Genomic DNA, 13,684 nt, shown 5'->3' on the forward strand with positions numbered 1-13,684 from the left:
GCTGTGTGAACTTGTGGTCCTGTTTATCATCTCCATCTGCCAATGCCTTAGAAAGGCATTAGCATCGTGGTGCCAGTACTTGGCATGTCCCTAATTGTTCTCCTGATCCACAGTGAACATGGTAACCTACATCGCCATAGCAACTGTAGGTGGGTGGAAAGTAGTGCACGTGCTAGCGAGATGTCGTGCGCTGATTCTTTCGTCATCTAGGGTGTAAGAACGTGGAACCCCTCTAATGCGATATTCTGATGCTCGTTGGCACCGAGTATTTCTCACAAAACTGATTGGAAGTTACCACGCTTTCAGAGGCTGGCTATGCAAGCGCATACAGTAGAAGTCTCTAGATAGCTCCTCAGGAGAAGGCACCTGCTAAAAAAACAAAATGAGGGCTTTCCCCTATAGGCCACAAACATCTCCTCTTCTTCTAAGAGCCCCACAGAAGCATATTTGCCTTCCTTAATGTAAACACCTTGTGGTTCCCCTCCACGGTCTCTGTTTTCCTGCTCGTGTCAGTTCAACCTTCTGAAGTTGAAGGCGACAGACACCTACAGGAACAGCCTAAAAATTAGCAAATAACATGGAATAATAGTTTAGTGGCCCAACACACCTGCTGTAATATCTGGGGTGGCAATACTCTGAGGCATATACTACCACATTCGAATACAAGAGCCCAGGAGAGTAACCTGTCACCCTACTATCAGGCATGCCCCTACTCTTTCTCTTTGGCGCACACTGATTTCCCCCATAGCAATCAAGAAACTTAGAATGTGGACAAACAGTCATATCTCCACATATGAACCATTAAGGTAACTAAAGTGGTTAAAGCCCCGGATAAAGACTAGCATTCTGCCTCCACGTCACAGGTCCTAATCCCAGACGTGCTGCTAACCTGGGATGTATAAAGGCATTGGATGCATTTCCCCTATGGCTAGCGGCAGCTACCTGTAGACCACGTAAACGCAAGACTGCACCAACAAGCACTATATAAAGACTTGTTTTAGTAAACTTCCCCTTCTTAGACCTCGTAACAGCCTAATCCAATTTTCTGTGAAGATGCAGTGAAGCACACCCTTTCAGCCCTCCTGCATACCCTTGTCCAGTAGCACCCAGGGAAAAGCCTGTGCAGACTCCTCTAGGTAGTTCCAGGTACCCCTGCCTCTTGAGCACTGCCTGTTTTACTCTTGCAATGCTTCTATCTCAAAACTGTGCATTTAATGGCAAGTTTGGTTGCTCACTCAGCAGAATACGTTCAAAGCTTACCCTGGTAGGTTAATTGAAGCACTATGTCAGATGTTCCAAACCGTTGTATGCTGCCATTCATATTTTGATAAGCTCATCCTACCACTATTGGTTGTTGTAATTCTGTTTCATGACACAAGAAGTCTTTTTTTTCCTGTACATAGATTGGTGCAATGAGTAACCGTGCTGTCCTTGTAGAGTATGGACAGCGAAGTACGTCATATCACACGTTTATATGTACACGCTCCCACATACGCACGTTCAATTCAACAAGTTGGCATCCATGTTGTACCCTTAACTAATAACACCTTTACTTTCTCGAAGAATCCGGCACCCCAGCAATAATGCATCCAGCCTGGGATGTAAGTTGCTTAGGATTAAGGAGCTTTGCTGCCCTTTACCTCCTGCTGTTTCTCAGCCAAATATCTAAGCGTGTCTGGCTAAAGTGAAGGCTTTGTCCAAGTATTGGAGTTCTGCTATGTTGTGCTTCTTTTGAAGTGGGTGGACATTGAAGCATCCATGCACCACAAGAGAGAATGGATTAAAGGTGCCACACATGACATGGGACGACTGGGCAGATTTACCTGTGCTCTCTGAATTAGGCCGGTTAGGTCAGCAACTGTAATTGCAGCTCGTACAAGAAAAAACACACGCCTAATATAGGACTGACCTAGTGACTTTGCTAGTGCCTGTTTTTAGGTCTCGTCTAGCGATGCAGCGCAAAGCGCCGTCGCTAGCGAGATCTATTGTTGTCGACTTTAGTTTGGAAGGGGGAGAGGACCTGTTCATGCAAGACAGGAGATGTGCATGCGTACTGCTCACGGATGTTCTCACAACTCCTGCTCGCACCATACGCGTGCACATCTCACGGCTCCCAGACAGCCCATGTGCATGCTCATGGCGTGTCCTTTAGCGTGCGCCTTACAGACACGTCTCACCGGGGCTCAGCAAGTAGACTAAATTGCCCCTCTGATGAAGCGGGTCGCTCTCTGGCGGGTTTGCTAAGAGAATGGGCGCCGGCAATGCACCCAGCCAAGCCCTCACTCACAGGCTGGTTCAGGACTCTGGCGTCTCTGCTTGGTCTGCAGGTTCCCTGGCCATCTCCTCGGCACGCCGCGGGGCTCTACTCACCACTCTGGAGCCCCGTCTTGCCTCTGGTGCCATGCAGTCTTACTTGCTCTTCGCCCGGTCCCTCTGATGGGGGCGGGACTTCAGCATGGAGCCTGCGGGGTTCCGGACATCCTCTCCGGCGGTTCCTTCCTGTTTCTTTGGCAGGCCCCGCCTGCGTCCCAACGAAGGCTGCCTGACTTCCGGTTTCGCCGCCATCTGCACTGGACTCTGTGAGTTCGCCCTGCGATGTCGCCTCCATTGTTCAGCAGACTCGATTCACGGTAAGCTGTTAACGTTACAGGGGCTCTGAAGGATTCTAGTGTTGTCCGGGAGGGAGGGGGGATGTTAGAGCATTCATTGGAGCGTAAGGACGGAGACAATTTACCAATCGCCCTGACGGAATACACTGAAACTGACGGAAAATTTAATTTGCAGCTATGTCTATTTCCATCAACGAGATTGAGGTTCAGCTTCAGCCAGGAATTTTATTTTAGCCAGTAACACTTTGCATGCTGGGAAATGTAGTAGATTTAAATGCGATCCAATGGTGGTGGTGTTTTGGGATTACCGTGCAGCGCAATTTTGAAAACCATCTGTTGAACCACCCTTGAGAGGCAACAGGGCATTAATGGCAATGGGTGGTTACAGAGTAGCCCTATATGGTAAAACAAGCATTTGTAATGCAGTTGGTCTCACATTTGCGAGAGTTTGAGCTATTATTGTAAATGACAATCCCTCTTATTTATGTTTTTAAAAGCCTGCAAGCGGTGCCTATGTACTATAAGTACAAAGTGCGTGTTTTCGCACCACTTGTAGGTTTTCAAAACACATAAATAAAAGACATTGTCATTTACAATGCGAACTCTTGCAAATGCGAGACCTATTGCATTGCAAATGCTTGGTTTTTTTTCTCGCCTCAGTCCGTTTTTGTGTGAAGACCTTGTTAACCTCACAAAAAACTTGCTGTGGGCTTATATCCATCAACTGCTTGCATTCAGAGTACTACTCTTTCTTAGTTTCAGCACTCCTTGATAGTGCAAGTATTCTAGCTCCCTCTTTCGCGTGCAGTTCCCCCCCCAAATATTTACCCCACATGTCTTCCATGTTGTTCCCTTATGTATCACTAGCCCCTTCTCTTCCAGGGGAATCCTCATCCAAGTCATAAGCACTGAATATTCCCGCCCATGTGCGGGGACCCCGGAAATAATAAAATTGTATATGAAAAACACATATATATATATATATACACAGCTCTGTATATGTATAAACATATATTATTTTTTCCAAGCAAATGCAGCCCCCATAGTAGGCTAGACAATGTAGATATAAATATCCAATAACACACTATAGGTATAATAATGCACCTAAATCTTTTTTTTTTTTTTTGAGGTAAAAACTCATGAGAAAGAGAAGAAAAAACACTGTGCAAAACACAGATCCACAAAACATTGTTGGCCTGCAGGCTGCATTGCAATACAGTACCACAGAGACTGAAAAAGCCTTGTACAGGTAAAAACTGGCACCGTGCCTTTAAGGCAGCCCTGATTCCAATATCCCATCATGCCTCAGGGGTGACAGTTGGGTCAGTTGTTCTTTCCGGCTCCTTCAGTTAGGACCCTGGAATTCAGCTCTCTTCAGTTTTGACTTTCTAGTCAAGATTTGCTACTTTTCTAGTGAAATTTTTGCTTCATCTTTATTATTTCTTTTTGGTGAAGCATTTTTCCTGTTTTGCTGACAGATTTCAAAACTTTTTTTCTGTCAGAAAATGCCTTCTTTGTTCATGCCCTGTCCATCCTGTGGCAAAAAGAAGGCTGCTTCAGATACTCACAATGTGTGGATCATCTGTCTACCGGACACTCATTCTCCTGCTTCCTGTCGACATTGTAAGGACCTTTCTAAGAGAACTTTGAAAGACAGGGAGAGGATTAGGCTTTATGGCCTTTCTGAAATGCGGTCGACGTCGAAGCAGTTGATCCCTGTGTGTTCTCCATCGGCGTCTGGCTCGGCGTCGAAGACTTCAGCGGCGGGATCGTCGTTGAGAGGTGAGGAGACCAGGGATGCTCATGCTTCCAAGAGAAAATCAATGTCTATGCAGGATCTGGCGGCAAAACGCATTCGTTCGTCGTCGAAGACTTCGCCGTCAGACATCATTCGGCGTCGAAGGAGAAACATCATCGTTCGACGTCGAAGTCAACATCTAGGAGGACGTCGAAGGAAAGAAGGTCGACGTCGAAATCTACTTCACGAAGATTGTCGTCAAAAGACCATGGGCGATCGACGTCGAGACTTGGTTCGCCGTCGACTGAGAAGCGATCGTCGTCGAAGACCTTGCCGACGTCGAGGCGGTTGCCTCCGTCTGGATAGACGTCGAGGCAGGAGCCTCCGTCTGGATCGACGTCGAGGCAGGCGCCTCCGTCGTTGGAGATGTCCATGACGTCGGCGATGAAACAGACGTCGAGGCGAAGTTCCCCGTTGGGATCTAGGCCTCCGTCCAGGAGAAGCCCTCAATCGACAAGGCTCTCGACGTCAAGGCATGACTCGTCGCTGGTTATCCACTCGGTGTCGAGGTCCAGATCTCCGGCGATAGGCCTATCACCGTCGAGACAGTCCTCCGCTGTGGGGTATCAGGAGCGCCAACTGACATCCAGGTCAGCGTCGAGACGCAAGTCTCTACATAAAGTAAAGTATACTCCGGATGTGGCATCGGAGCATGATTCAGCTTCTGGCTCACCGCCGATTTCTATTCCTCCTTCAGCTTGATCAGGATCTCCTCCTTCAAGATCTAGATCACCTGAAGTGATTTCATCTCCAGCTCCTATTTCACCTATAGAGCATCCTGGGCCGACCAGTCCTCGATTGACAGTGTCACCGGCACGAAGAGCATCATCCTCCGGAACAAAGCCCTACCGGAGTGCTACCTCAGTCCATACCACCAAGTATGCCTTCCATGGCGCATGCAGTAAGCATCTCCTTAACTAGATTGAGGAATCTTACCCAGCCTAGGAGACCAACAAGCCCTCGCTCTCGGGAAAGAGAGTATGATCGGCGCTCACGTTCGCCCAGGAGAAGATCGAGGTCCAGCTCTTGCAGAAGAGTCGGGGCGATCTGAGAGAAGACGGCGTAGGTCTCCTATATCTTCTTCTTCAAGACGTTCTTCTAAGAGAGATTACTCTCCCACGCTTTCAGATACGGCATCTCGTCCACTGTTGCCCCTGGTCCCTGTGTTGCTTAAACCAGTGATGGACGTCTTCCTCACGCCGGCTACCATCAAGTCCGCTCCGGCGCGAATACTTAAAAAAAATCGTCCTGCTCCGGAGGATCCTCTGTTCCTCAAGGCGGACTCTCCTCCTGACTCTAATCACTGCAGCCGCCAGGAAGACCCATTCGGTGGCTTTGTCATCCACAGTGCCACCAGATAAAGAAAGCAAGACGCAAGACTCTTGGGGAAGAAGAGTGTGCGGATCGGCTGCCTCCAGTTACAAAGTGGCCAGTGCCTCGGCGCTCTTGGGGCGCTACGACAGATCGCTGTGGGATTCTCTTCAAAGATTCGTAGAGAAACTTCCACAGGAGGATAGGAAAGACTTTGAGGAGATCTTGCAGGAGGGCAGTCTGGTCTCTAATCAAGTCATTAGTGCGGCACCAGATGGAGCAACACTGGCAGCTCACTCCTACGCCCATGGTATTTCAGCCAGACGATCTTCCTGGCTACGATTAACGGCTTTGAAACCTGAAGCACAAGCCAGAATTGTCAATCTGCCTTTTTCTGGGAGTTCGCTTTTTGGTTCGCATACCGACGAGATGGCTCGGATGAAGTCTGCACTCGAGACCATGAAAGCCGTGGGGCTAGAGAAAAGGAAAGAGTTCCGTTGTCATAGGGGAACTGACAGGCGTGCCTTCCAGCAGAGGGTTCAAACCCCTCACTGGCAGAAGAATCAAGACCAGCAAGGTCAGAAAAAACAACAATTTCAGTCCCGCAGGTCAACTAGAGGTCGAGGAAACAACCGCCAGTCCAACAGTGGCAACAAGGCTCAAGGCAAGCAATGAGCTATCGCTTCCTCCAAAACCGTCCACCGCTCCGGTGGGAGGAAGTATTTAGTTACATCTTCCAGAGTGGCAAAACATCACCAGAGACAAGTGGGTTCTGACTATACTGCAACACGGATACTCTCTTCATTTCCGGAGTCCTCCTCCATCTGTCCACCCGGTACATTTGTCTCATCAACTCAAGATGCTAAGAGAAGAGGTGGCAACCCTCCTACTCAAATCGGCCATAGAAAGGGTTCCGAGAGCGCAGAGAGGGAGAGGAGTCTACTCCAGATATTTTCTAATTCAGAAGAGAAGTACAAAAAAAGAGTTCAGACCCATCTTGGATTTACGAACACTCAACAAACCTATCAAGAGGGAGAAGTTTTGCATGCTTGCACTTCACCAAATATATCCACATCTCCGTCGAGGCGATTGGATGTGCTCGCTGGACCTGCAAGACGCATATTTTCATATACCCATCTGTCAGCGTCATCGGAAATTCCTAAGATTCGTGGTAGGAACCTACCACTACCAGTTCAAGGTTCTACCATTTGGCCTGAAATCAGCACCTCGAGTGTTCACAAAGTGCATGGCGGTGGTAGCTGCTGCCCTGAGGCACGCAGGAGTCTTCGTCTATCCCTATCTAGACGACTGGTTACTAAAAGGCCCATCGCCTCAGGCTGTACGTTCACAACTGACACGTTGCCTGGATCTGTGTCACCGATTGGGGCTCCAGGTGAATCGCAAAAAAATCCACCTTCACACCAACGCAAAGGATACACTACCTGGGAGCGATTGTAGATTCCGAACTAGGAAAAGTGTTTCCTTCGGAGGAGAGACAGTTATCCCTCGCTCAAAAAGGCAGGCATGCGATAACCAACAGGCTGTCTACAGCGCGACAGATATCATCCCTGCTAGGGGCCATGGCATCTTGCATGTTCCAAGTGCCCAACGCCAGGTTGCGGATGCGTCCTCCAACAGGATCTAGAGGACAAATGGGACCAAAAGTCTTCTCTGTAGGAGGACAAAGTGAGCCTTTCGACAACGGCCAGGCAGTCGATCAAGTGGATCGTTGAAGTCGAGCAATCTACAGGTGGGGATTCCTTTCCATCAGGAACCTCCATCGCGAACGCTGATCACCGACGCATCGCTACAAGGTTGGGGTGCGCTTCTGGGGTCTCTAAAGACTCTAGGGCTGTGATCCAGCAGCGAGCAGCTATATCACATCAACATGCTAGAGCTCAGGGTGGTACATCACGCCCTCAAGGCGTTCCTGCCCTCAATCAGCACGAGTTCCATTTTAGTACAAACGGACAACACCACCTCAATGTACTACCTGAACAAACGGGGGTACTCATTCCAGGACACTCGCTGGAGACTCAATCCCTGTGGCACTGGATCCTGGCAAGGAACATTTCCATAACGGCGGCGCACCTTCCAGGCGCGCTCAACGTTCAAGCGGACTCACTCAGTCGACATTTTCAAGACCCAGAGGACTGGGTCCTCAACGATGAGGTGCTAGAGAACATTTTCGAGGAGTGGGGCCGTTCGCAAGTAGACCTCTTCGCGGATGAAAACGACACAAAATGCCGAGGCTTCGCCTCCAGGTACTATTGACCAGGGTCTCTGGGGAATGCCCTTTTGATCGACTGGTCAATGACAAGCTAAGAAAGTGGCAGGGACCTGCTTCGGTCTCTTAAAATCTCTGAGGAAAGTCCTGCCCCTTCTTCCCCCTAAATCCCAAAAACTATTAGTCCAAGGTCTCATAGTATCGAGGCTGGACTATAGTAATGTGATTTACCTGGGTGCCCCCGAAGCGACCCTTACGAAACTGCAGACAATTCAGAACACGGCCGCCCGGATCATCACCAACACCCCGGCCAGATCATCTGCTAAGCCCGCTCTTAAACTCCTTCACTGGCTCCCCATAAGGGAGAGAGTCAAATTTAAAGCCCTATGTCTCGTTCACAAAACACTGCAGAACCAAGGTCCTCCTGTTCTCAGCAATTTTGTCATCCCCTACAGAAACTCTAGGTCCCTCCGCTCCAATGCAGAAAACCTTATCAACATCCCTAGATTCAGGAAAACCCGAGCAGGAGGAAGACGTTTCTCGGTACAAGTCTCCCGCCTTTGGAACTCACTTCCCCGTAACCTACGCCTTGAATCTCAATACCTGCGTTTCAGGAAACTGTTAAAAACCCATCTCTTTCCCTAACCCGTACATCCCCTCCCCCCCCCCCTTTTTGCCTTGACCTTCCATCCTTCCATCCTCGTATCTCAGTCTCTTGCTCCGCTGACTTGGTGAATTCAGGGCTCCTCAGCGCTGGGATACCTCCGGGTGACTATCGCGCTTTACAAAAATAAATTAAATTAAATTTGTGTACGCCTTTCCTCCTCTCCCACTAATCCCGAAAGTGGTGACCAAGCTGCAACATTCGACCACCAAGATGATCTTGATAGCACCGGACTGGCCGAGGCAGTGGTGGTACCCTGATCTCCTTCACCTATCGATCCGGCCGCACAAGCGTCTGCCGTGCAGGCCGGACTTGCTAACCAAGATGCAGGGGGGGATTTACCATCCCAACCTTCCCTCGCTGAGCTTAACAGCATGGCTCCTGAAGTCCTCCAGTATGGCCATTTAAACCTTCCCCGGGAATGCATGACCATATTGAAGGAAGCTAGGAGGCCTTCTACGAGACTCTCGTACTTCTGTAAGTGGAAGAGATTTTATTTATGGTGTATTCAAAATCAACACAATCCTACGAAATGTCAAGAGGAAGTGATATTACCCTATCTGCTTCACTTAGCCAGGGTGGAGTTAAAATTCTCCTCCATCAAAGTGCACCTGGCGCCCATTACGGCCTATAGGCGCTCTCCATCTCAGCATTCATTCTTTAAGATTCAAGTGGTAAAAGATTTTTTGCAGGGACTTAAAAAGGTCTACCCCCCAGCGAGGCCTCCTTGGGAGCTGAACCTGGTTCTTTCAAAGCTTATGAGTCCACCTTTCGAACCCATACATAAGGCTACATTACAGCACCTTACGTGGAAAGCAGCCTTCTTGGTAGCTATCACCTCAGCACGTAAGGTGAGTGAAATACAGGCCCTCTGCTCAAAAGAACCCTACACATTTTTTCACCTTAATAGGGTGGTGATGAGAACTCGTCCTTCATTTTTACCTAAGGTGGTATCCGACTTTCATGTGAATCAGTCTATTTCACTGCCAACTTTCTTTCCCAACCCCTCTTCGCCAGCTGAGAGGGCGTTGCATTCTTTGGATGTTAAACGAGTTCTGCAATTTTACCTAGATAAAACTAAGGCTGTCAGGAAGTCTGACCAATTGTTTGTGAACTATGGTGCTGTCTGTACAGGTTTTGCAGCATCTAAACGTTTTATTGCCAGATGGATTGTGTCAAGCATTAAATTAGCTTACCAGCTAGCTCAGAAACCTTTATGGCCTCTACCGAAGGCACATTCCACACGAGGGAAAGCGGCTACTGCTGCGTTTCTCAATAATGTCCCACTCTCCGAGATCTGTAAAGCAGCTACTTGGAGATCTGTCCATACATTCACGAGACATTATTGTCTGGACTCGGACTCCAGAGCAGACACTCAAGTAGGGCAAGCCTCCTTGAGGAATCTGTTCAACAACTGATTTCGGTTGTTCAACAACTGATTTCGGTTGTTATCTTCAATGTATAGTGCAGTTCTCATTTGCCTGCGGTGGAAGATGGGCTTGCTATTCTATTCAGTGCTTATGACTATTGGTGAGGATCCCCTGGAAGAGAAGGATAAGTTACTTACCTGTAATCCTAGTTCTCTTCAAGGGGTATCCTCATCAAAGTCATAAGCAACCCACCCGCCTCCCCAGGCAAATGAGATGACTGTATTATTAAATATGGAAGAAGTATATCTTTGTGTTTAGGACTACGGGTTCCGCAAAGAACTGACCCAACTGTCACCCCTGAGGCATGATGGGATATTGGAATCAGGGCTGCCTTAAAGGCACGGTGCCAGTTTTTACCTGTACAAGGCTTTTTCAGTCTATGGTATTGTAGTGCAATGCAGCCTGCAGGCTAACAATGTTTTGTGGATCGGTGTTTTGCACAGTGTTTTTTCTTCTCTTTCTCATGAGTTTTTACCTCATTTAGGTGTATTATTATACCTATAGTGTGTTATTGGATATTTATATCTACATTGTCTAGCCTACTATGGGGCTGCATTTGCTTGGAAAAAATAATATATGTTTATACAGATATATGTGTTTTTCATATATAATTTAATTATTTCCGGGGTCCCCGCACATGGACGGGAATATTCAGTGCTTATGACTTTGATGAGGATACCCCTTGAAGAGAACTAGGATTACAGGTAAGAAACTTATCCTACCCATCCACTGATTAATTACTTTCCCCCACCTTCCCCATGCTTTCTATGGTCTGGCTTGAAAGCGCAGCAGTCGCCAGACAATTATGTGGGAACCACCAGGAGAGGGGCTTTGGCTCCGTCCACACGTTGAGACCAGGAGTACCTGTTTTGATTAGGCAGAATCCACACAAAAAAGAGCTTGTCCTTCACACAGGTGAGATTGTTTAATTTTTAATTATCCATCTGCCTGTACTTGATCGTTAAAGGGCCCATTACAATGCTATTAAAACATCTTGGATAACTGGATCATTTATGGCGTTTTTCTCTGACAGCAGCACAGATGGGAGTAGGCAATTAACATATATGGATTTGTAGGTCTTGCTTGATAGTGCATTCATAGGACTTGACCTACTGGCACTGCCACTGCACGTTTATTTTATTTATTTATTATTTTTTTCAGCAATTTTTATTGAAAGAAAAACAAAACTCGCAGCAGAGCAATAATAATGTCACATTAAGTAACCCCATCCCCGGCAGAGTATACAAACGGGCACTGGGGACTACAGACCTCTCATGCGGGGCAGTCCACCTCCTGTCAAACCCATTGCACGTTTATTTTTAAATGTATTTTGTTTTCCCCCAGCCTCAAGTGCCTTTGTTGCTCCCCTGCCCACTCATTGTTTCCGACCTGGCTACCCTACATTGCATCCCACCCCTTGCACTCCTTTAAATAATATTTTCTCTTTCATTTTTAGGTATTGCCAGAGAGAGCACATGGGCTGTTACTTGCAAGAGTGTTCCAAGTCTCTGGCTAGAAATTGTTAGACCGCAGTTTTTTAATGGCTTTCCTCAGCACAGCTGAAATACAATGAGGATCAGTCCGAAATCCTTCTCTATGGGTCGTTCCACTGCGCCCCCCCCCCCCCCCCCCCCCCCCCAATTTAGAGACATTCTTTGGCCTGCGGAATTTCCCATGCCAGCCTCAACGGGGCAACCCACCAAGAATTTGGGAGTTTGGTTCTAGGAGAACCTTTCTTTTTCAACTCTGATCAAGAAGCGTGCAGTAATTCTTTTTTGGGGTACTCTAAACACTTAGAAAATTTCTCCCGCTTCTTCCCAGAGTAGCGAAGGAAACTGACTTGGGCCCTGATTTTCTCTCAGATCGATTATGCAAAAGCGCTATACGCCGGCCTGCCGGGCTATCTTCCTAATAGGCTTCAGGTGCTCCAAAATGCGGCTGCAAGACTCTTCTTTAACATCCCGATAAGAAACCTCGTCGGACAGCATTTGCGTTCACTCCATTGGCTTCCTGTGGCTGAACGAGTCAAGTTTAAAGCTCTGACCCTGGCCCATTGGGCTTTGCATGCCTATGGTCCTGGGTATCTACGGAAGCGGTTTAGGTTCTATACCCCCGCCAGACACCTCCGGTCATCATCCCAGCTCCTGGCCCACATCCCTCGCTTCCGGCTTGCGAGAATGGGGGGGGGGCAGCTCACTTGCTGTCACAGCTGCCATTGACTGGAATTCCCTTCTTGTTCTTCGCAGCATTCAAGACCTCTGCTTATTCAAAAAAAAAAAAAAAAATGAAGACCCATCTTTTTGTCTGATCTTATCCCAGGCTTCCCCTCTCTAGGCTCGCGCCGGGACACTGAGTATCTGTGCGCGCTATAAGTGCAAATAACATAACCTAACTCTCATTTGCTTGCTTCACAGCCTCCTGTGTTGACCCTTGCCTGCAGTATAGCCATAATACTTGTGTGCTTCCGCTGCTTTCTTGCAGGAGCTGCCTTTTTTTTTTCTTCATTGATGCACTCAGATTGCCTGAGTTTGGAAGATTTCTATCTCGTATAACCCCCCTTTCAGTGCCGCTCTCACCCACATGCTTTTGTCCTCCCACACACGGTCATGTTGCTGTTTCTCGCCTGTGTTCTTCTGCATTCCGTAGTCATTGCCCGGCCCTGCTACTTCGGGCCTGCATCCTTTGTATTTAGTTTTTCTCTTTCCAAGGCCTCATTCTTCTTAATGCTTGCCATCATCCGTCACCTGCATGTCTGCTTTCTTAGTGTTCTATTCTTTGTCTCCCCCAAGAGCGTGTTATTTGTCTTTATTGCTCCCAACTGTTCCCTCCATTTCAGGACCCTTCTTTTTTGCTTGCTCGATATGTTCTCTCACTGTTGCAGAACAGCATCAGCAACAAGTAAAACATGTAAACTGACAGGCCCAGTGTTGTGGCGTGTGTGATCATTGTATTACTTTTAATTTACCGTTCCAAGAGCACAACACCAATCTTGGCGTGGAAAATTAAAAAAGAAAAAAAGTGGGTTAAGGTGCACAATAGAGAAAGGGACAGCCTTGCAAAAAATTGTAGCTGACACGCCCTACGAAAAGGGGGTAAAGACAGGGTAGGGAGCAACTGAATAGCTGAAGGTGAATAAAAAGTGGGCTGGAGAAAGCAATAGACCAGCTGGGGCGAGGAACAGACAGCGGGTCGGTGAGCACTAATAGGAGAAGCAACACAAGTTGTTTTGGGTGGGGGGGGGGGGGGGCAGAAGGGTAAGAGCAAGACCACAAAGTCTGCCACAGAATGCTAGAACAAAATGAAAAAAGTTGTTCGCCGAGGTCAGTCGTGAAAGGATGCAACTCATCCATTCAAAAGGAGGATAAGGAATCTATGTTCCAGACCAGGGGCACACCAAAGCTGAGGAAGGAATGGCAAGCAAGCAAACGAGATTGTCAAGACAAACAACCACCAATAAGCAATTGACTGATGCATAGCCCACTAGAAGTATTCTTTTTTTACATAGGAGTTCCTTGAACAGAGAGTTTAAAGTTGTCTGTAGTTTAGACCTAAAACCGGTGTCATGGTGGTATTGGAAATTTCTGTAAGCTTGCAGATAAGTAGGGTAATGTGTTGCCCCTCCCCCACATGAAAATCCTGAAGCAC

General features: G+C 47.8%; 1 protein-coding gene across 2 annotated transcripts in view; it reads left to right on the top strand.

Annotated features, from left to right (window-relative positions):
- SUB1 (SUB1 regulator of transcription) overlaps positions 1-13,684 on the top strand; it is a 78,029-nt gene that overhangs the window by 37,147 nt on the left and 27,198 nt on the right. The window lies entirely within an intron of this gene.

The sequence above is a fragment of the Triturus cristatus genome, chromosome 2_1, assembly GCF_964204655.1.
Source record: "Triturus cristatus chromosome 2_1, aTriCri1.1, whole genome shotgun sequence".
NCBI lineage: Eukaryota > Metazoa > Chordata > Amphibia > Caudata > Salamandridae > Triturus > Triturus cristatus.